This window comes from Ovis aries, chromosome 3 (genome assembly GCF_016772045.2).
Source record: "Ovis aries strain OAR_USU_Benz2616 breed Rambouillet chromosome 3, ARS-UI_Ramb_v3.0, whole genome shotgun sequence".
Lineage (NCBI taxonomy): Eukaryota > Metazoa > Chordata > Mammalia > Artiodactyla > Bovidae > Ovis > Ovis aries.
In genome coordinates, this window is record NC_056056.1 from 30,882,559 (window position 1) to 30,906,671 (window position 24,113).

The following is a 24,113-nucleotide window of genomic DNA, read 5'->3' on the forward strand; positions in this document are numbered from 1 at the left end:
TTTTAATCTCCCCAGAAGATTTTCATGAGCAGCCTGTCTTGAGAGTTGACATAAAATGTCCTCAGTGCTCTGGCCCCAGCTTCTCCCGTCATGCACTGCCTGCAAGTGCCTCTCTGGCTGCACTGAAACAGCTGTCCTTCTTCATGAACACCATGTATACCCAGACCCCCAGATCTCTTTCACCATACTTGGAAAAATCTCAAACTACAGATGATGTTAGTGTTTCTTCTTCCAAGATCTCCCTATCACTATTATTTGCCTCCTATGGTCTGAATGCTTATGTCCCTCTCCCACTCCAAATTCATACACTGAAATCCTAACCCCAAAAGATGATCATATTAAGAGATAGAGTCTTTGGGAGGTTCTTAGGTCATGAGTGTGGTGCACTCATGAATGGGATTAGCACCTTATAAAAGGCTCCAGAGAGATCCCTTGTTTCTCCCTCCATGTGAGGACACAGGTAGAAGGTGTCTACTGTGAATCAGGAAGAGATCCCTAACCAAATGCAACCACCTTGGTGCCTCCATCCTGGACTTCACAACCTCCATAATTGTGAGACACACATTTCTGCTATTTATAAGATTATCAATCTGTGGTATTTTGTTGTGAAAGTTGCTCAGTTGTATCCAACTCTTTGCGACCCCATGGAATTCAGACAGTCCGTGGAATTCTCCAGGCCAGACTACTAGAGTGGGTAGCTGTTCCCTTCTCCAGGGGATCTTCCTAACCCAGGGATTGAACCCAGGTCTCCCGTATCGCAGGTGGATTCTTTACCAGCTGAGCCACAAGGGAAGCCCGACAAAAACGTATTTTGTTATAGCAGCCCAAATAAACTAAGATATTGCCTTGCAAATCAGATTTTTGTTGCTGTTGTTGTTGTTGTTGTTGTTGTTCCTGGAAATGGATGTCAGAACTAATGTTTCATTTTGAACAAGAGTTAAATCACCAGAGTAAGGAAACCAAATCAAAAGCTACTATTGGGTTTGTGGGAAATTTGATGAATCTAAATGAGAAGAAAATACAGAGTGAAGATCTTTAAGATTCATCTGCAGCAGCTCATCTCCATGGTGGATAGATTGTGTTAGCATTGGTTTTCTTCATCTTAAGAGTAAAAGCCATTGTCTAACTACAGAAGAAGATTTATTGCAGTTGCCAGAGCTATGAAAGGGAATCATAATTCCTGACACCTCTTCCTATTCTTTCCTCATCCTCAGCATAAAATATCCAGACAATTTGTTTATGACTTAGTAGGTACTGATGGTAGAACTTAGAGTTTTATTTTGATGGATTCAAACCCAACCCATCCTGCAGGTCTTCAGTAATAATAGAGAAGATCTCAGAGACCAGAGTGAGTTCAGGGCAGTTCTAAAGTACGTAAAAATGGGTGTTTCTCTTGAAGTCAACCTAGTCATATTAGGATGATGAATCTGCTACACTCGTGACTCCATCTGAAATATTTAGGGCTTGTTCTTTTAAGATGATCCTGAAACACCTCCTCCAGCTTGTCTTCCACAAACACATCTTTTCTGAGCAATTTAGATATAGCAGGAGGGAAAAAAAAGGTAGGGGGATTTATCAGGATTAATTAATACACAAGAGGAAAGAGATGTATCTGATTAAACTAACCTCTCAGGTTCATTATAAATATTTTATGCACTTATGTGATTCTGAATTCTGTCTTTGTCATTTAGAAAATAGCCCTAAATATGAGACTTGAAGGCTCCTATGAGCAAAAATAAGGTGCTAGGATACTTATACCAGTCCTGCAGTTGGAAAGACTGAAATAAAGAGCAGTAAGACTTCTGTCAGAAGGGGTAACACTGCCCAGGAAATAGGAAGGGACACACCATCACTGCCTGCCCTGTCTAACTCTGATTCTCTGGAGACCATATATGTAGGAAATACAGGGCAAAGCTTTGGTGAATGAAGGACAGCTCCCAAAGAAGTAGACGGCGGGGGCAACATCCGCAAACTCTCCTTTGCACCGGCCTCTCTACTGACCTCTGGAGATGCCCTGAGCTTTCCCTCCTCAGCACCTTACTATGGTTTTCTCCACACCACCCCCTAGGCCGCCTCCATGCAGTGGCCTCCCTTTACTCTTCTGTCTGCCTGGCTTTTCATACTCAACCCTGGAAATGAGGCCCCAGTTCACTTCCATCATGAAGGCTACCATGACATTACACGTTCAGCATGATCTCCAATCCCCTAAACCAGAGGTTCTATTTCAGAGTGGGGCTGATTTCAAGAAGTTAAATTTGAACCACCCAAAGTAATTAAAAAGGAATTTCACTCTCTGCTCATATTTCTCAAAAGAGGTGAGAGAGTCTCCAAGCATAGTTTGTGGCTATATTTATTAAACTCTTTCATCATTGTCCTTGCTATCCCCAAGCTACTCCCACAAGTGGTCTTCATGATGGGGGAGGAGGATTGAAGTAGAGGACACGTCATTCTCTTTGTTGTTCTTGGGGAAGGGCAATGACTTTGAACATGTAGACCTCATGAATTTGTATCCTATCATATACTTATCACATATCCTTATGTTCTAGGCATTTTATCCTGTGAACCGATTTTCTCTTCCCAAATAAGCTGTGGCTCCTTTAAGAACTATATTTTAATCACCTTTGTATTTTAATACAATGTAGGTTATCAATAATAGTTTTAGGATGAGCGAAAGAATTAAAATATATGAAAGTAGAAGATTAAATTTCATATTTCACTAATACCTTCTGCAAATATCACACACTACATACTCAATTACTATTTGCTGATGATAATAAAATAGGAAGCAGTCCACTCAGGGTGCAGGGAGGGGGCTAAGGGCCAGCCCAACCCTGGAGTCTTTCATCCATAATGAGCTCAGTCAACCAAACCTCCAGGGTTTCTCCACCCTGGTACCTGTTATTCAGCCTCTTCTACCACAGACTTGCCCAATTCATTATATCAATGTTTTTCTTTTTTCTCTTAAAAAGAATTTGCTTTGATTTCATCTCTGCTAAAATTCATCTTATTAGATATGAATGTCCTTTCAGCTCTTTGCAACCTGTTTGGGTTTGCTACACGCCATGATCTCTACTTTCTCAGGACTAACCCACATGGCTCTAGAGTCACCTTTTTATTTTTAGTTATTAATCACATCATGAGAGAAACTTATCTCCACCACAAGGAACTGGAGGTTGTAATTTGAGCACCAGGTACACACATTCAGATGCATATTTATACACAACACACAGGGGAAGGTGCCCACCCCTCCCACTCCCAGTGGAGGCAAGAACTGTGTCCTTTTTCTGACAAACACCTCAATACAACATCAAAACGGGTCCAGAGCACAGGGTCAGCAGGAAGTAGTCTGCACTAGGTACTGCCTAGTTGGAGCTGAGAACACTTGCTGGGGCCATAAAGAGCAGGGTACAGGCCACAGTGAGGCAGGAGGAGGTATAGCTTCCCAAGGCGTGGCTTGAGTATCCTTGCCCAGGGAGACTCATGAACAAAAAGTTCTCAGGAGGAAAAGTAGGGCCCGTCTGCTGAGCTCTGATTAATATTACAGGCCAGTGCCTTCAGGTGCCTTTGCTTTTACTGTTACCAAATCAGTGACACAAATCTTCCACAAAAAATGTGAAATCATTAATTTGCAAAATATTATGTACAAAAAGGAACAGGAAATTACTTGCCAAATATTTAAACTACTGACAGGATGCTTCCTCACTATTTGCATTTAAATCTGCTGGCATTTCTGGAGAGTGAAATAAGTCAAAAGAAAGAATACAAAACAAACAATAGAAACACAAAAAATAAAATGTTAATGATTTGAAGACATTTTATGTGATTATCTAGAAAATTTAACATATTCTATGAACTCTTAGTTAATAAATGAATTGAGCAAGGTTCTCAGATGCAAAATTATTAAACATAAAATTAAGACTCAACTCAAATAGGCAATGTGTTATAAGGTCAGTAAGCACCAAAACCAGAACCAAAAGGTAATCTGATCCAGCAGCAACTGCTTGCTGCTCTGACCCAAGGCTCGTGCGTGTGTGCTCAGTCTTTGCAACCCTGTGGACTGTAGCCTGCCAGGCTCCTCTGTCCATGGGATTTTCCAGGCAAGAAATACTGGAGTGGGTTGCCATTTCCTCCTCCAGGGACCTTCCTGACCCAGGGATCAAAATCATGTCTCTTGCACCTCCTGTAATGGCAGGTGGAGTCTTTACCATTTGTACTACCTGGGAATAAGATACCTGTTGGTAAACCCACAACTTGCATCAACCCAGACCTCAGCAGTGGCCCCCTGCCACACGCGGCTGCGTCCATCGAGAGGAAAGCCCATAGCTTATAGAAGCGTCCATGCAAGTGCTTCCTCCTCACCTAGACCACAGGGCAAAGCCACTTCCTGCCCACAGTCAGCTCCCACTTCCTCTCCCACAGTGACAATGCCAGGTTTCCATCCTCCTCCTTAGGAAGCCCTACCTCACCCTGCCCCCTTTCCTACCAGAGGAGGAACCGAACTTCTTATTTACTTGGTTCACTTTTTACCAGCAACTTATGAATGGTGTTGTGGTTACAGAGCCCAACTGAGTCCAAAGTTGGATCCCCCTCCTTTCCAGTTGTATCATTTCAAGCACATTAGTTAGTCTCTCTGAGTCTCAGTTTCCTTATCTGTCAAGGAGGATAAGAAGAGTGTCTACTTACTGGGCAATCCCTGGGCAGTTTGAGCAAACTGATGAATACAAAGCAGTGAGAACAATGCACGCGGTGAGCACGAGATGCATTCTGGGTGACATACCTGTCAGCTCTGGGAGCCATGAAGATAAGATGGGCACAGCCCCTGCTATAACCCCAGCACTGGAGTCAGTGCTGAGCACGTTTTGGACAAATGATTCATTAGAACTGAGATGCGAGCTCTAAAGGAAAAGAACAAAGGGCAATAAGAGCATTTACAGAGGGTCAGGCTGAGTAGGAATCAGGGAGCTCAGGGGCCTGCAAACTATGGCTGGACAGTTTTAGTAAACAGAGTTTATTGGCACACAGCCTCTCCCCTCCATGGATGGACTGTCTGCGGCTACTTTGCACCACAGTTCTAGAGTCTAGGCAGAGACTGCGTGGCCCACAATGCCGAAACTAATGACTATCTGGCCCTTTAAGGAAAAAGTTTGCTGAATCCTTTGCTACCTGATGAGGGAAAGAGAGAGATGATCCCTACCAAGGATGTAGGTAGGCTGGCCTGGGGCTCAAGGACCTCCTGCTGTGCCTTCTTGCCTGTGGGAGAACTCTGACCTTCCCCATACCCCCATCTTTCAGGACTGAAGCTGCCAGTGCTCAAGGTTTCCTCTCCTCTTCTAACCTGCCCTCCCAGGTTCATTGTTTCTTTCTCTCTCTCCTGCCACTTCCACTTTCCCCTCCCTCTCCACTCTCCCTCCAAATCCCCTCCTCTCTAGTCTAGTCTTCCTACTTCCAGCCCTAATCTTTCCCACCATCCTCCCCACTCTGCCTTCAGGGTTATCAATCTAAAATGCAAATTGTACTATGTCACTCCCCTGCCTAAAACTCACTAGGGGCTCCCAACTGTCTATGGATAGGAGTCCAGACTTTAAAACAAGACATACAAATATCTATCTGCTCTTATCATATCTATAATTTTATCCCTGGCACATGAGGACCACCTATCTTATTGTAACCATCATCTTTCTTTCTTCTATACCACCTAACACCTTGGGATGCCCTCCCAACGTTTCACAAATTCCTCACCTCATTGGTTTTTTGAGAAGAGAACACAAACCAAATGCTCAGTTCCCAGCTTCCCTTGCAGCTACCGTCCATGTTGCCTGAGGTCACCTCAACTTCCCCAGTCAGATGAATGCAAGCCAGATTCTGAATGTGAGGCCAGAAGCATGAAGGAGGATGCAGAGCACTGAATTCATCCTGCTAAGGGTGGGGACAGCAATATCCAGGCTCTAGCGACAGCACTGTGGTATCAGTAATGAAAGCCACTATGGCTGTGTCCAGCAAAGGGGTAAAGACACCTCCTGTACTAAATACCAGACACTGCTCTAGTTCTGGAAATAGAGCAGAGGACAAGACAGAAAAGTTCTCCACCTTCATTGGGATTATATTTATAATAGCAATTATATTTATATTTAAGTAGCATCTGACTTGTATTTCTCTTCAGTGCCCCTCATAGTGCTGGACACAGACAATGTACTCAGTTCATGTTTGTCTTTTATGTTTCAAGCCACTCCCCTGGTTTCAGTTCAGCCCTCTGGCTAAGACCTCCTGGTGCCCGTGAACTTCATCCTGAAGGTTGTTGCCTCACCACCAGCACCATGGCTGTGGAAGTGGGGCAGACTCCACAATGGGCTCTGATCTTGTTGGCTTTTCACGAAATCCCGGGCATAACTATTGTATTCTGTTTAAGTGGCATGAAGCCGAAAGATGGCTCATTGCATGTTCCTATTGTTTGACCTATAGATCACTAAAGCTTTTTTTCTTTTTTTTTCCTCTTCCTCATGTCCCCATTAGCCTAAGCCATCCCAGGACTAGGAACACAGTAGGTGTATTCAACGAATTTAAGTTGAACCTGACTGAGTTGTTAAATGTGTGTGTATATGTTCTCCCAAACAGAGCCTGTGCAGAAACTCACAGAGTCTAATTTTTGCAGGAAAAATTCAGAACAGCTTCTGATTAGTGAGTTTGTTCCATTTCCCAAGAAATCATTTTAACCTTTAAACACAGAAGGTCAGTCTCTCATCTCTCTGTTCATGCATAATTCCCCCTGCCCTCTGCTCTTGGTGCCTCGGCAACCCACCTGAGAGAGAGGCTGAGTTGGCGGGAGGGAGAATAAGGGTGCTTGGAGGCTTGGGTGGCCTCTCTGGGACCAGCTAAGCCAACAGAATACGTGGCCTTACTTGCTACATTATTAATAAAATTGCAAGAAGTTTGGAAGAAAACTTTTTTCCCCCACCTAGAAAAATTAGCATTGATGCCACACGAGATGCAAACTCGGGAAGATGAACATCAATAAAACAGAAAATGTTCCCTTTGAATGTTTTTCTGGAGCTAGTGCCAATAGAGCACTTTGAAAGGGTAAAGGGACTGGGAGAGCTCAGGGTGAATAAATCAGGGTTGCCAGTTCTCTGGGCACCGAGGGTGGCCCCACATTCAGGCGAGAGGGGGCAGGGGAGTCCAGTTTGTCCCAAGTGTCTGCAACATTAATCACAAATCCTGGATGGCATCATTGGAAATGGTCGGTGGTAGGATGGCCTGCCATGGGTAATGGTTCACAAGAGCCCAGATGATCCAGATTAACCAAAAAGAAGCCAAGATCAGGCAAGCTGGCTTGGTGATTTTCTGAAAACCCTGAACTGACCTTCAGGGCTGATGCTGCAGCTGGAGGAAGTCATGGGATCATAAGTAGGCTGAGGATTCCAAGCAGGTCACACCAATTAGTGGGAATAATTAGTCATAGAACCAGGGCTTTCAGTAGCTTTTTAGCAACCGTGTCAAACAGCTAACAGGCCAAGTGTTACCTCCTTGTAGGAGTCTTCCTTGCCCCTCATTTGAAACAGAACCCCATCATTCTATTTCCCATTGCTCAGCTTTCTCCTTTCCTCTCACCATCCTTTGCCAGCCTGTATCATATAACCTACTTATTTGTACCGCATATTGTGTATTATGCATTACGTTTTAATACCAGAATGTAAGCCATATGAGGATGATGTCATCTTGTTCGCTGCTGTGTCCCCAGCTCCTGGATCAGTGCCTGGTATCCAATTAATATTTATTAAACTCATAAATATATCCTGAACTAAAACTCTGAAGTATTTTCACTTGAACTGTTCATTGACTAGGTTTCTCTCAACTGTATTTGTACAAGTGCTAGTTTTTAATTTCAAAAATGCGGCACTTTATCTTTTGGGTTTTGGTTCATTTATTCAGCCTTTCAAGTTTAGTAAGTCTTGATTCCAACACAGTGATGGGTCCCCTTAATCTCATTTCAATGCCTCCAAAAGCCGAGCAGCATGCCATTGTCCTTCCATCCAAGTTGACATGCCAGTAGACACATCCCCTCAGCCTGGATTAATTGTTTTTTCACCATTTGCACCAGGAATCATTGAGATAGAGGCTCTCTGCTCTGGAAAGGGCCTTCGGGATCAAGTGATCAGAAGCTTTGATTTTACAGACTGGGGTTCCAGGACCACATGGGGAAGTGCGTGACAAATGGACAGCCTCTCTATGACATCAGAAAAAGTGCACTGGTAGGTTTATAAAGCCTCAGCCACCCTGCATTGAGAAGGCACTTCCATAGCAACAAGCTCCCAGGGTGGCCATGGACTGGCACCTGAACTCTCCATCATTCATGGAAGGCTGGTGGGATCCTTCCACAAAGCCTGTCTCTTCTTTATCTATTTCCATCCTGAGGGTGGTCCATGAGCGACAGCTGGAAGGACTCAGAAGCCAACCCAGGGCCCTGGCTTCTCCCCTCTTCACCCTGGCCTCCCTTCTCCCTCCTCCTGAGGTGGCAATACTCTTCTTTTCTCTTCCTTTTCCACCCCATTGTGACATTTAAACTTATTTAGATGGGGTACAGTTGCTGAGAATACACTGATGAGCTACAGCCGACAGAAAGTCAAAGACAAAAGAGAGGTTTCTTGGCACATCCGAGAGCACAAAATTCTTTGGCTCTCAGTGACTAGTGCAGCATTTAAAACAAAATATGTCCTGAGACAGTCAGCAATACAAGAGTAGAGGGAAGAGCTGCTGTATATATTTGTTGAATGAATGAGTGAATGAATGAATGAATGAATGACTTCAGTATACGAAGTAAAGTAAATGGTCATAGTAACAGAACCACTGGTGACAACCCACTCCAATATTCTTGCCTGGAGCATCCCATGGACAGAGGAGCCTGGCAGGTCTACAGTCCAAGGGGTCGCAAAGAGTCCGACAAAACTGAGCGGATTAGCATTACACAGTCTGGCGACTTCTCAGACTTACTTTGGTCTAAGTGGGAAAATCACAAGGAATCAGAGCCGGTGCCCCCTGCCACTGCCTGGGAAAGGGCAGGCAAGACAAGTCCAACACTGGGGTTCAGTGAACCCTACAGAGGTCATTGTATGCACACCTGAGACCACATCCTTCTTTGGCCTCTATCCCTGCTCCATCCTTCTCTCAGTTCCTGACCTTCAGAGCCTTTCATCCATAAACCACTTTCTCAAGAATCCCCATTACAGGCTCTGCTTTGAGGAATGTAACCTAAGACACTGTATTTCTATAACACATGATAGAGTATTTTGAATTGAATCTGGCCCCTAAGAGGACTTTAAATTCCTCCCACCTGACTCCCCGCCCCACATCACTGGTTCCCAGAACTTTGTATCACCAGACTCTGACTTCAGCAGCCAGTTTGGGCTTATGGCTGTGACATTAATGGCGCTCATCACAACACAAAGACGCTCAGCAGTAAACTGTCTGGAGCCACAATTTTAGACACAAGGTGAGCAGTTCAGCTTGCAAAGTTTCAGAGTTGCCAAAAGGTGTCTTCAGTTATGGGAACAGAACCCGCTGTCACAGTCATTAATTATTTATGGAACAGACTTGGGGAGGAGGCAGGGGCAGGTGGCGAGGCAGGCAATACAGAAATGGAGACAGAAAGGTTTGCTTATCTTAAAAACTCCCGGGTGGGCTCCTCCCAACCTTTCACCCAGGAAAGCTGTAACTCAGGCTGTCCTCTGCCACGGCCACCTCTCCTCCCTCCCTCCCTTCTGGGAGGCTGAGAAGGAGGCAGGTGCCTTGGAGGAGACAGCTCTGATCTGCCCAGCCTGCTCAGTTTTAGATTTGGAAAAACTTCAAATTACAGGCCCAAGCTGGCCACGTGGTGCGGTCTGGAGGTGTCCCCTTGGTGCTGTGGCCTGTGCACAGAGACTCCCCAAGGCCACCGGAGAGGCTCCTGGCCAGCTCGCCCCTTCCCTCTCCTCGGGGCTCCTTCAGGCATCCCCCACTCACTCACCTGTTTCCCACCTTCCTCCTTCTCACACGAGCTTGCCTTCGACTTCACAGGAAATGCAGAGGCAGCAATGTGTGAAGTGCGGAACCTCTGGTTTCCACACACACACACAACACAGACAACACAAAACAACACACAATTCACATGTAGCAGACACACAACACACAATGCACACACACACACCTGCTTCTCTACCCGCCCTTTCTTCCTGAAAGGTTAGAGGAATCCTGCTCCTCACATACCCCCAATCCACTGCTTCCTCTTCTCCCCCAGAACTTCAACCCCTCTCATTCTGCAGCCCTTTCCCATGAGCATTTACTGAGCTGCACTTGCATTTCTTAAAAAAAAAAAATGGGAAGAGTCATAAGCAACAGATTACCTCCCCTCCTACCTGCAGTGAAAATAGAAGCATCAGATGTGTGCCTCCCTTTCCCTCCACGTCTGCACACCTAGTGGGGGCCCCTGGGTGGCAGCCAGGCCCTCCCACCACAGCATCACCTGCGCTCCAGGCCCGCCCCTTCCCGCCTTACCAGCCAAGACACAGTTCCCTGAGTCAAACCTTCTCCTGAATATGCAACTTCTTCCATCGCCAGCTCCTTTCCTACTTGAAGCCCTGCCCTTCCGTGGGTTCCTTCACTTCCCAGCTTCTAGCGTCTGGGTGACAAATGATAACTCCACACCCACGTGTCCAGCCCAGCTCTCCTGCCTGGTTGGCCACAGGGGTGACAAGTTCCTAGCGGACAAGAGCCTCGAACAAAGCACGTCTAAACTTCTCAGAGCTCACCTCCCCACCCCACCGCCCCTTCTCTTGCTCCTTATCACTAATGTCTCATTTCAATAAAGCCCGTCAGTTGAACAAACCATTGCCCAAACTAGAGACCCGTATGTGGTCCTGAACCTTGGCCTTTAACCTCCTTCTCCCTTAACCAGTAATCTTTCATGACCTATCTCCATGTCCCCTAAGTCCATCTCCTTTCCCTGTTTCCTAATTGACCCCCTCCTATCACACCCTCTGACAATGGAAGAGCCTCTGTCCTTCGCATGGCCCACCTACCCCACCGACTGCAGCCACTGCTCTAAGAGGCAGACTGGAGCTTGCCACTCTCCCTTTAAGCCTTTTCCTGAATATCTGCCCTCCTTTACAGATCTCCTCCCAGAAGAAACAGACTCAGAGAAGAGATATTGAGCCGAATATAGCAAATCCAGGGGCCAGGAGATTATTGATTTGTGCATTTGTTCGTTCATTAAATTATACCTTCAGAACCTGGACTTAGTCCTTCTGGGCGTCTCTGGGCTGAAGCATTTAGTTTTCTTGTTTATTTCCTTCATAGCACTTGCCTCCATTTTGATTTTAATTCACTACTTTTATACTTAAAAAAAAAAAACTATCTCCCCTTTTAATAAGTTCCTTACGTAAAAGGTACTCTCAGTCTGTTTGATACAGTATCCACAGCCCCTAGTCCCAGGCAGGGCATACGGTAGTCACTTAATAAATGTGTATGGGATAAATGATGGGATAAATGAATGACCACAATGACACGTGGTAGTTTCTGTCTACAGTCAGTTCCGTCAACACTAGTTTGAGAACCAAATTCCCATCACCTGTCACCAAGCCTTCACCAAGTACCCGCCTTGTACAGGCGGAATGGGGTGGACGCCAGGGGCACAGAGACAGAAAGTATGATTTCCACACTCGGGTGCCTCTAAGAGAAGGATGAACTGGGTACAACAGGCTAACTGTCAGCAATGCAGGAGCAGGACTCTCCCCCAGCTACTGGCCTCGCCTGGGGTGACGAACACAGACACCAGTCTTAGAGCGGGGACCGTTCCAGGCTGTCGAGGTGGGCCCTGGGGACTGTTTTCACTCCTCTGCCTTCTGTTTACCCAGATTCCAGACATGCATTCCATGTGCTTGGTCCCCAGCAGGAGGATGAATGGGCCGTCCATTCTGGTCCCGTGGGGCCAGAGCTAGAGAAGGGTGGGCAAATTTATCAAGAGAGAAGGAAGAAGAACAGGAACGGGTTTAAAAAAAAAAAAAAAACCAGGAAATGAGAAGGAAGGAAGTTGGGAAAAGGAAAGAGAAAAAGCCCAGTCAACACCTCTCGTATCTCCTGTGCACTCCTGGCCCCAGGTCCCAGCTGAACACACCCACCGCAGCTTCCAGGGAAATCCGAGCTCCAGCCAGGATCTGGAGTGAGCTTTTATAAACATTAAATCAGACTGCAGGTGTGTCACTCACTGCTTAAAGTCCTCCTTGGCTTCCCTCATGTTGAAAATATAATCCAAATTCCATGTTCAGCCACGGAAAGCCCTGCATGATTTGGTATCTCTCCCTGTAGACCGCGTGCAGCCACAAGAACCTGCGTTTTGCTGCACCTGAAAACACCAGGCTTATTGAAGCCACAGGGCCTTTACCTAGCTGTCCCCTCCTCCTGAACTGCTCGGGCCCCTGATCTCCAGCAAACTGGGTCCTCGATGACATTCACCTTAAACACCACCTCAGCGAACAGATGGTCCCTTGACTCCCCCTCCCGAAGTAACGACAGGGTCCCCTCTCCGTTACACATCTAGGGGTTATTCTTCTGCACAATCTTTGCTGCTGTTTAGTCGCTAAGTTGTGTCGGACTCTTTGAGACCCCATGGAGTGCGGCATGCCAACTCCTCTGTCCTCCACTGTCTACTGGAGTTTGCTTAAATTCATGTTCGTTGAGTTGGTGATGCCATCCAACCATCTCATCCTCTGCCACTCCCTTCTCCTTGTGCTTTCAATCTTTCCCAGAGTTCTCGGCCCTTTGCATCAGGTGGCCAAAGTATTGGAGCCTCAGCTTCAGCATCAGTCCTTCCAATGATTATTCAGGATTGATTTCCTTTAGGATTGACTGGTTTGATCTTGCTGCAGTCCAAGAGACTCTCAAGAGTCTTTTCCAACACCACAGTTCAAAAGCATCGATTCTTTGGTGTTCAGCCTTCTTTATGGTCCAACTCTCACATCCATACATGACTACTGGAAAAACCATAGCTTTGACTAGACAGAGCAAAGATGCATAAACTGATGTGAAGAACTGACTCATTTGAAAAGACCCTGATGCTGGGAAAGATTGAAGGTGGGAGGAGAAGGGGATGACAGAGGATGAGATGGTTGGATGGCATCAACCACCAACTCAATGGACATGAGTTTGAATAAGCTCTGGGAGTTGGTGATGGCCAGGGGAGTCTGGCATGCTGCAGTCCATGGGGTCGCAAAGAGTCAGACACAACTAAGTGATTGAACTGAACTGACTATACGGGACCTTTGTCAGTGAAGCGATGCCTCTGCTTTTTAATATGCTATCTAGGTTTGTCATAGGACAACAGTTACCGCTATTTGAATATTTTCCTGGACACATTTTTCTGCATTCCCCCATCTATTCATCTTGTACTGCTGCTTCTACTGATGCATATTCATCTTCTACAAATTGCCACTTTTTTTAAAATTTAAATTTATTTATCTTAACTGGAGGCTAATTACTTTACAATATTGTATTGGTTTTGCCATACATCAACATGAATCCGCCACAGGTATACTTGTGTTCCCCATCCTGAACCCCCCTCCCTCCTCCCTCCCTGTACCATCCCTCTGGGTCATCCCAGTGCACCAGCCCCAAGCATCCTGTATCCTGCATCAAACCTAGACTGGTGATTCATTTCATATATGATATTATACATGTTTCAATGCCATTCTCCCAAATCATTCCACCTTCTCCCTCTCCCACAGAGTCCAAAAGACTGTTCTATACATCTGTGTCTCTTTTGCTGTCTCGCATATAGGGTTATCATTACCATCTTTCTAAATTCCATATATATGCGTTAGTATACTGTATTGGTGTTTTACTTTCTGGCTTACTTCACTCTTTATAATCGGCTCCAGTTTCATCCACCTCATTAGAACTGATTCAAATGTATTCTTTTTAATGGCTGAGTAATACTCCATTGTGTATATGTACCACAGCTTTCTTATCCATTCATCTGCTGATGGACATCTAGGTTGCTTCCATGTCCTGGCTATTATAAACAGTGCTTCGATGAACATTGGGGTACACGTGTCCCTTTCAATTCTGATTTCCTCAGTGTGTATGCCCAGCAGTGGGATTGCTGGGTCATAAGGCAGTTCCATTTGCAGTTTTTTAAGGAATCTCCACACTGTTCTCCATAGTGGCTGTACTAGTTTGCATTTCCACCAACAGTGTAAGAGGGTTCCCTTTTCTCCACACCCTCTCCAGCATTTATTGCTTGTAGACTTTTGGATCACAGCCATTATCTCAACAGACGCAGAGAAAGCCTTTGACAAAATTCAACATCCATTTATGATTAAAAAAATAAAAACTCTCCAGAAAGCAGGAATAGAAGGAACATACCTCAACATAATAAAAGCTATATATGACAAACCTACAAATTACCATAGTCTTAAAAGCTTTTAAATCATTCCCCCCACCCCCCCGCCCCCACCACCATGTATTAGCTCACAGCCCTGTGGGTCTAAAGTCTAGGCACAGATGGACTGAGTTCTCTGCCCAGGGTCTCCCAAGGCTAAAATAGAGATGTCTGCCAGGCTGTGTTCTCATCGAGAGCTTGGGGTCCTTTTCCAGGCTTGTGTGGTTGTGTCAGGATTCAGGTCCTTCAATTGTAGGCTTACAGGTTCCATTTCCTTGCTGGCCACAAACCAAGCCCTGAGCTCCTGAAGGCTGCCCACATTCCTTGCCCTGGACCCCTCCAACTTCAAAGTCAGAAACAGTCTTCCTCACATTGAAACCCCCTCATGCTACAAATCTCTCCCATCAGGAAAAGCCCAGTCCCCATGAAGAGCTCACTGACTGAGTCAGGTGACCATCAACTCCACCTGTAACATAACCTAGTCCAGGGAAGGACAGCCCCATCACATTCATGGTCCACATCCGCACTCCAGGGGAGGGTGTTCCACAGGGCAGGAACACCAGGGCGCAGGCATTGGGGAACTTAGAATCCTGCCTACCCTGCCTCACTTGAGCAGGACCTTGCCTGCTTTATCTCTGCACCCTATGGCCTAGGACAGGTCTTCCAACCACACAGAGAACAATGAAGACAGTGAAAACACTACACAGCACAATGTGGGAAAGCAACAGCATTGCTCAGAACTTAGAGGTGCCCAGGGCCCAGGAGCCCTGACCATCCCAGTCCTCCCCCTCCAGCCCAGGGGCAAGTAAATCAGAATCCCACACCCTTGAACAAAGCCACGGCCACTAATATGCCACTGTATATAACAGATGCTCATTAATTTGTTTTTCATTTACTAATGGACTGAAAGGAAGAGGATTCTCTCTCCTGGAAACTAGTGTTAGTCACTCAGTCATGTCCGACTCTTTGTGACCCCATGGACTGTCGCCCGTCAGGCCCCTCTGTCCATGGGATTCTCCAGGTAAGAATACTGGAGTGAGTAGCTGTTCCCTTCTCAGGGGGATCTTCCCGACTCAGGGATTGAACCCAGGGCTCTTATACTGCAGGCAAATTCTTAACTATCTGTGCCACCAGAGAAGCCCTCTTGGAAACTAGAGATGCAAAGAACTGAAAGAACTGGGGTGCCGGGGAGCAAAGCAGAAGTCAGGAGCCAATTGAGTGCTTCCTATTTGCCTCTACTCTTCGCCTGTTCCTCACCCAGCTCACCTCCAACCCCCTTCTCCCCCAGGAAGCCTTCTCTGCCCCAGCCTGATGTCCTGTGCACTGAGTACCTTCCTACTTCATTAGACCCTTTTTTGAGGGTTGTCTTTGACCCCTTCTCTCCTGTTGTGGATACACAGGAGGTCAAGTCCTGCGTGCTATTTGCAATTCACCACACCTGTGTCTCAGGTCCTTGTCTCCCCTTCACTCTCCTTGAGGAAGGTGGCCATCTCACCCACCTTTGTTTCCACCCAGTGCAGAGGGAGTGTGTTTAGGCTGTGCAGACCCCTGGGACCACTTTCAGTTCAGTCGCTCAATCGTGTCTGACTCTGCGACCCCACGGACTGCAGCACGCCAGGCTTCCCTGTTCATCAACTCCTAGAGCTTACTCAAACTCATGTTCATTGAGTTGGTGATGCCATCCAACCATCTCATCCTCTGTTGTCCCCTTCTCCTCCCACCTTCAATCTTTCCCAGCATTGGGGTCTTTTCAAATGAGTCAGTTCTTCACATCAGGTGGCCAAAGGATTCAAGTTTCAGCTTCAGCATCAGTCCTTCCAGTGAACACCCAGGACTGATCTCCTTTGGGATCTCCTTGAAGTCCAAGGGACTCTTAAGAGTTTTCTCCAACACCATAGTTCAAAAGCATCAATTCTTCTGCGCTCAGCTTTCTTTATAATCCAACTCTTACATCCATACATGAGTACTGAAAAAACCATAGCTTTGAGACCTGCTGTGAACAGGAAATAGGAGATGGCCTGGGGAGGGGCAGTTGTAGGGTGAAGCATGCTGTGTGCGGGGGTGGGGGAGATCAGGCCCCAGGAACACAATGGGAGGCCCTGGCATCTGTGAAAAGGTGACAGAGGTCAGGGAGAACACAGAAAAGGGGAGGAAGGAAAGCAACCAGACTGAGAGAGCCGGTCAACATCAGACTGGTATGAGGACCCGCATGCAACCAACAGACGTCTCTGCAGATACAGGCTACTTGTTTGTCTGATCCACCAGAAGAGCCACAGGCACTGAGAATCATCTGCATTCTCCTTTCTCCTTGCTTCCAGTAGTGGTCAGTTTTGGTGCAAGTAAAATGATGCAGTGATGCCCGTGTTGAACATGATATGCATGTGTGAATGCTGTCGCTTCAGTCGTGTCCGACTCTTTGTGACCCTGTGGACAGTAGCCCACAAGACTCTCCTTTCCATGGGGATCCTCCAGGCAAGAATGCTGGCTGGAGTGGGTTGCCATGCCCTCCTCCAGGGGATCTTCCCGACTCAGAGATTGAACCCATATACTCTGCAGGCAGATTCTTTACTGCTAAGCTACTGGGGAAGCCCAGGTGTGATATATTTTGCCCTTAACATCCAAGGAAGAAGAGAAAAATGATCTGGTACACTAGTATGCTGAAAGGTGACCATAAACCCATGAGTGAGACCATCACCAGCATGCAAGCCCCACTGGGGTACATGAACAGGAAGGTAACATTCATGCCACACGTTCAAGGAAGACTCTCATTGGAATTAAGATGGGTCAGAACTTACTGGACTCCAAGTCCTGGATCTGGGCTCTTCTCCAGGGAGCCTGGCACTTAGCAAGGGATCAGAGGGCAGCCTCAGAGGTGATAAGCAGACCGGGCAGCAGGGCCTGGGAGGAAAAGCAGCTGGGATTATTCATTGGGGGAAGACAGGCAGGCGGGATTTAATACAATCTTCGGGTATCAGAAGAATTCTTAGGCAGTGCAGGCTGAGTCTTGGCAGTGGCTACTGAGGATAGAATGAGGAGAGAAACTTAATCCCCAGCATAAGGGATTTAGGATAGCTAAGGGGGAGAATTTCCTGATGGTGAAGGTTGTTAAAAGTTGCAATGAATGGTCTGGGGAGAGACTGGGGCCTGCTCTGGAAGCTTTTACAAGTAGAAGAGATTATCCTCTGGCAGGGCAGCTTATCTCTAATCCTGCCTGAAGGCAGGGGAATGGACGCAATGACCTCAGGGTCTCCTTCAGACTTGGAAAGCAGGCCTTCCCATCAGCAGGCCAGCCAACACTGCTGAGCAGGAGATGTGCTTTGAGGCAGGCCCAGAGTGTTCCCTGAAATAAGAAGAAGCCATGTGAGATCGCCTTCCCTTTGTCTATTTTTTAGCCATGGCTGCCTCATGGCAATGGCCAGGTACCTCTATAATCTCAGGTCTAATCAAGGGCACCTTAGACAAGAAAGCCAAGTACAGCCATAGGCTACACTGAGACAGATGACTCTCCACTCAACAGAGCACCCCATAGGGCAGAGCCTTGCTGTGGTCTTCTCCATGGAGGGCTTCACCTTCTAATGCAGGGGGGTGTGGGTTTGATCCCACCTGCCTTATGGGCAAAAAAACAAAACATAAAACAGAAGCAATATTGTAGCAAATTCAGGAAAGACTTTAAAATTGGTCCACATCAAAAAAGAAAAAAAAGTCGTGAAAAGTTTGCTGGCTCCCAGAAGTCACAACAGGGCATTCTCAGCTTGCTGCTACCAGATGAATGACCAAAAGGGGCTGCACTAGCTCTGGCTTTCCCTAAATCACACTTTCACTTCCTGCCTGTAAATAGACAAGCCTTCTGAGAACAATGGGCTATTGCCCAGCTGTTCACCTTGGGGGCCAGGGAAGAAGAGCCCAAGACCCTGAGTGCACGGAGCCTCCATACAGGTTGAGAACAATGACAGGAACTCAGAGCACAAGCCAGAATGGCCTCAGAAGCCTTCTGTGCTTGGGGAAATCTCGAAGGAAGGGCGAGACTTGGGCAGAGAGGAGAACCCCGACATTTTCTGAAGTGGTTTTCCAAAGTGCCGCGCAGATACCTGAACAACACCCAGGGCCGTAGTTGATTCAATGTTTGCTGAAACCCAGAAAGCCAAAGACAAGATGACCTTTGGCTTTCTAGAACCTGGGGGGATCTAACTCTGCCCAGTAGTCAGATAAATTTGGAAGTTGATATATATTTTATTTTCAGTTCTATTTCCCCAGTGAAGAAAGAATTATTTAGCCCTTAACCCTATACCTCCGCAGAACTGGATTCTTCATTCTTGCTATTTCCTTCTCACAAGTTAGCTGATGTCATTCCAGGGCTTTTCCTTTGTCTTCCCTATCTCTGATCCAACTCTTTTATAGGATTTACACCAGGCCCCTCTCTGTTTTCCACCTCTCAACACTTGATAAGTCAATCTATCCATCCCCTCCCACACACACAGAGCCCTGGGGCCAGTGTCTGCCCTTCAAGGACACCTTTCCTTCTGGAGGAGTAAACACCAGCCTTCCAGACTGTATCACCTTCAGTTAACACAGGTACAGGACTGGAACAAATGGTCCAGTATACTTAGGAGAAATAAGCATGTAAATGTATTATTCTGCCCATTGCACATGCCAGACACAGGCAGGAGCTGGTTGCAAAAAGCATATTAAGCATGCAGTCAGCTGCATCCTCATGCCCAAATAAAGCTATTTTCATTTCATAAAGCAAGAGAGCAAGTCAAGTCATTAGGGAAATAGAAATGGGGAGCTTAAACGCCTAATTGGAAGCTCTATTGCACTTGCAAAGTACCTTTGGTTTTTCTAAAAATTTAAGGGGAACACATTGAGCTTAGAATTGCAGATAGATCGATGCCACATCCATTCCTGCACTAGCACAGAAGGAACACCCCTTCCTGTGGGCTCATCCCAACCCCAGTCACACTGTGTAATTAGCAGTGAGGACCCAGAAGGAAGCAACGCGCTCCGAAAAGCAGGAAAATTGAAGGGACAGAGAAAGTCCTCTTGCTGTCCGTGGAGGGCAGAATCTCACGACCACAGCGCCTCTCTGGCTGCTTTAGTTTAACTCTTCCATCTCTCAGCTAGAATTTTAATGAATCTGATGTATTTCCTGGACATTTCCTATGTGCCTGGTGCAAACTGCAACTTCTCTGGAACTTCAGGGACCTCTTCCGTCAACATGCTTGGTGATTTAGCCCTGGAATTCCAAAGAAGTACCTGGAAGCCATGGAGGAGAGGGCTTCACACGGGAGATGTACAGACAAGGAGAAATCTACTCCCTCACATCCATGCCCACTTGTATCTGCTTAATATTTGGGGATTCTATATAGGATATTAGGTTGGCCAAAAAGTTCTTTCAGGATCATTCATAAGCTAAACTGAATGAACTTTTTGGCCAACCCAATAACATTTGGTGAGGGTGGGGGAGCAGGGTTTCTGTTGCTTAAATACATACACACACACACACACACACACACAATCCACAATTGAGAGACTGCAGTCTCCTAATCTCACCACGCAGATGAGGGAAGTCCTCATTGACAAGATGGGTAGCTCAGTAATAGAATGTAGTGGCTCATGGATTCTCTGGAGCATGTATTCCGGGAACTTAGAGCCCAAGAAAACAAGGATTGTGTTTCCTGCAAAGGTTAGGCTTGATCTGTTGGGTGATCTTGCCCATGTGGCTCCTACGTTACACACTTTTTCATAGAGAATTCATCTAAACCCATCTTTTGCCAGCTCATCTAAACCATGTCTCTTACGAGGTAGAGAAACCAGGACACTAAGATTAACCCAGATGCCCATTTGGTCCTGGAGTCTTCTTATAGATAAGGTCTTTTTATCCAGGAAGTCTCTGGCTCAGGAGGATTGGGGTGTTTATCAACACAGATCTCTTCAATCAAGAGGAGCATGCAGGATCCACAGAAACACGGGAGGAATAGTCTTCTCAAGCCAACACCATCATGTTTCTGAAAATTTCCACAGAGCCCTGAACTGCAAAGGAATAAACTCTAACGGTTGAACACTGGGTACTCTTGAGTGCACATCAGTTCAGTTCAACCGCTCAGTCGTGTCCGACTCTTTGCGACCCCATGGACTGCAGCACGCCAGGCTTCCCTGGCCATCACCAACTCCCGGAGCCTACTCAAACTCATGACCATCGTGTCAGTGATGCCATCCAATCATCTCATCCTCTGTCATCCCCTTCTCCTCTCGCCTTCAATCTTTCCCAGCATCAGGGTATTTTCTAATGAGTCAGCTGTTCGCATCAGGTGGCCAAAGGATTGGAGCTTCAGTTTCAGCATCAGTCCTTCCAATGAATATTCAGGACTGATCTCCTTTAGGATTGACTGGTTGGATCTCCTTGGAGTCTAAGGGACTTTCAAGAGTCTTCTCCCCTCTGGGACAACTAACTGCCATGTCCCTTCAAGAGGCCAGCCCTGCCAACACATAAAGACTCAGTCCTTACTGTTTTCTTCTGATCTCTAAAACAGGCTCACACTGCAGTCTGATGGGCACCTCTCCAGCCCATGGAATGTCTGCTTGACACACACACAGCATGACAAGTGTGATTAGATTAGGTCATTACCTGTACTGGAAATGAAACCACAGGCATGTAACAGAGGACCTGCATCCAGGTATACCCAATCTTTCTGTGACATCACCAAGAGGGCACCCACTTCTGTCCTTCAGCACAGAGTTCACTAGGAGCCTCACAGAGCATGAAAGTCAACAGCTTTCCCAACTGAAGAAGCAGTTGGATTTTCACAGGCAGCAGGGACCATAAATACCAAACCTCTAGGTTCTCCCCAGATTCTAACCCCAAAGAGAAACAAGGTGTCCCTGGAGAAATGGAAGGATGTGGAAAGAGAAAGAGGAGAAGAGAGGAAATTGCAGAGAGAGTGATGAATGGCCAGTCTGCATTGCTGAACTAGTTATTACTGAGTTGTTTGCCATTTGGCCCCATGTATTTTTAAAGCATATAGTTAAGGAGCATTTATTAAAATGTTTTCAAGTTGTCCTTCTAAAGAAGAGACCCTGACAGGCCACTCAGTATATTGCAAAGGTGGGTTAAATACTATTATCCGTGCTGCAGAGATAGGAAGACAACAGTATAATGGATTACCTTAATTTCCCAGAGACACGCAGTGCATTCATTACTGGCAGGGGGAAAAAAAAGAAAAAGACAATCAGATTAAAGAATCCTGAAACCTGGGCCGCCTTGCCAAGAAAGCCAACTGGTTTGAGGCAAGGAGAGGCGAGCCCCACACCTCCAAGGGAGCTGCTCCAAAAAACGGCAGTCCTTAGAAACACAGACACCTTCACCTTCCGGAGCTCTGAATTAAAATGCGCAACAGAAACAAATTCGCCATGCGCAGAACCGCGAGGGCTCACCAATCTGCCGTGTGAGGCAGATTGGGAGAGGAGGAAAAAATAATCCAGATCCTAATTTAGTTCGGGAGCTTGTTTTCTTACACCGACAAATCCTTCTAAAAATGATTTCCTGATTAGAGTCAAACGTTGGAGGCCCAAGCTCTCAGAGATTGTTGCGTCGTCAGCGTGTTAATGTGTTCCTTAGCAACTCTCTCCCTCCTCTTATAGGAAGAAACAACACCTCTGCCAGTAACTCAAAGCGGGAGAAGACTCAGCACCTCTGATGATTCACAGCCGGGGAGGGAGGCCCAGATACCTGAGGTCTCTGTGAGGGTGGGACTCTGGTCAGTAGCCAGACTCAGACAGCAAATGCCAACGCAGGTGCCAGGCTGTGTGGGGAAACTGCAAAAGGCGAGAAGAGGGGACTGCTGCATCTCTGTGTCTCTATGTACTTGCAGCCATCGACTGCCATCTCATAACTTGAAATGTGAATCCCAGTGCTTCCACAGAGCTGATATCTTTCTCTCACCAGGCTTAAAGATGCAGAAAGCCTCGAAGGAGAAGTCAAGTCAGTGAAGGTTAAGGAATAGGGTTTTCTGAACTGATTTTATCTTAAACTTTGGAATTTTCAGGATCAGCTCAGAAAGAACTGAAGATCAAAACTTTATTTATCCATTGATTAAGTATTTATTACTCATTGACAGTATGCCAGCTCTTGTTCTCTGTGATTTCAGATCAGTTCTTTTGGCAATGAACGCTATCAATGAACCCTGAAGCTAGTAGGGACCATCAACTCTAACCATCTCATTTTCCAGATGAGAAAACTGAGACCTCGTGAGGTTCTCCTCCCTGAGATATGAGTAATTTATTGACAAAGCTAGAGCATAAATACAAGTATTCCCACCATGACTACTAATTCTCAGACCAGATGCTTCAAAACCGGACTTGGATAGTCTCTGCCTGAGAAGGGGAGACGCGATATTCAATTTGCCAATATTCACAACCTTGGAGGAAGTGATATTCATCCTAAGCCAAAACATATTGGTAAATTCTCTAATTTAGTCAGATGATGTCTCACTTTACATGATAAATGTTTCTAAAAAGTTGCATGCAAATCAAATTTTTGTAAATTGAATTACTTCTTTAAAAGCACAAGACAGATTGCTTTGTAAAGGAACCCTGGGCTGAAAATGAGAAATATTTCTGCAATTTAAATAATAACTACCTCCATAATTTATCTCTTCTGTAATTCATAATTTAATATTTCTTGGTTTTGTTTAGCATCACTTGCTTAAAACAAGCAAGATCTATATTTATGCAGCTACTGTCACCAAGAAGTTTGTAGTACATTAATAATAACTAGTATTCAATACTTTCCTTCTACATACTCTTAAGAACTAATAAGGATTTGGTATTCCCATTTGGCAGACGGGAAAGAAGTTAAGGCATGCAGTAAGGATAGATCTAAGATCGCGGAGAAAGTCAATCAGGTAAACAGGATGTCTGCACGTTCTTGGCTATAAATCCTGCATTTTTGTCTACTGGGTTAGGACACTGTAGGCAACTATTGTGTTCAAGCTCTCAAGAGAAATAGACCCAATAGGATACATATGGATCTATAAGAGGAGTTTTATGGGAATTGGTTGATGTGACTGTGGAAACTGAGATATGCCATCATGGGCTGTCTGCATGCTGGAGAACCAAGAAACCCAGTGAAATAATTCAAGTTCAATGGTCTGAAAGGGGGGAGGGGCAATGGAAATGGAAGAGGGGCCACTGGTGTAACTCTCAGAATCCGAAGGCCAGAGAACCAGGAGCTCTGATATCTGAAAGTAAGAGAAGACAGATGTCCCAGCTGAAGATGAAACAGCGAAATGCCCATGTTCCACCTTTTTTTCCCATTCACACCCCCAGTGCACTGAATGGATGCAATGGTAAGGGAGGGTCTTCTTCACTCAGTCAGCTGATTCAAATGCTAATCTCTTCTGCAAACATCCTCACAGATAAGACTCAGAAATAACATTTCACTAGTTATCTGGGCAATCCCTTAGCCCAGTAAGTCGAAAGATTAACCATCACAACTACTGTCTCCCAGGGAGACATTCTCCACATCTCAGATATGTGGACTCCCAAGAAATTCATGAAGCATCTCAAAGATATATACTCTAGGAATCCAGGAGAGCCTCCTACCTTTCTCTCTACCCAACCACTCGACTCACCCAGGGCAACATGGAGACCAAAAAAGAGTCTCAATCAATTCATAACAATGTGTCTTACTGATTCCCCATCACAATGCATC

The 24,113-nt window shown here is 46.0% G+C and overlaps 1 long non-coding RNA gene across 3 annotated transcripts in view; it reads right to left on the minus strand.

Annotated features, from left to right (window-relative positions):
- The window catches only part of LOC106991039 (uncharacterized), a 481,826-nt gene that overhangs the window by 199,216 nt on the left and 258,497 nt on the right, over window positions 1-24,113 (minus strand). The window contains exons 1-3 of one of the 3 annotated variants that reach the window (XR_009599771.1): window positions 21,712-21,991; window positions 21,567-21,600; window positions 17,200-17,302 (exon numbers count right to left, since the gene is read on the minus strand). The exons of the other annotated variants lie outside the window; for them this stretch is intronic. This is a non-coding gene — a long non-coding RNA (uncharacterized LOC106991039). Of the gene's footprint in view, window positions 1-17,199; window positions 17,303-21,566; window positions 21,601-21,711; window positions 21,992-24,113 lie in introns of those variants that run through there. 3 annotated transcript variants of the gene reach the window in all.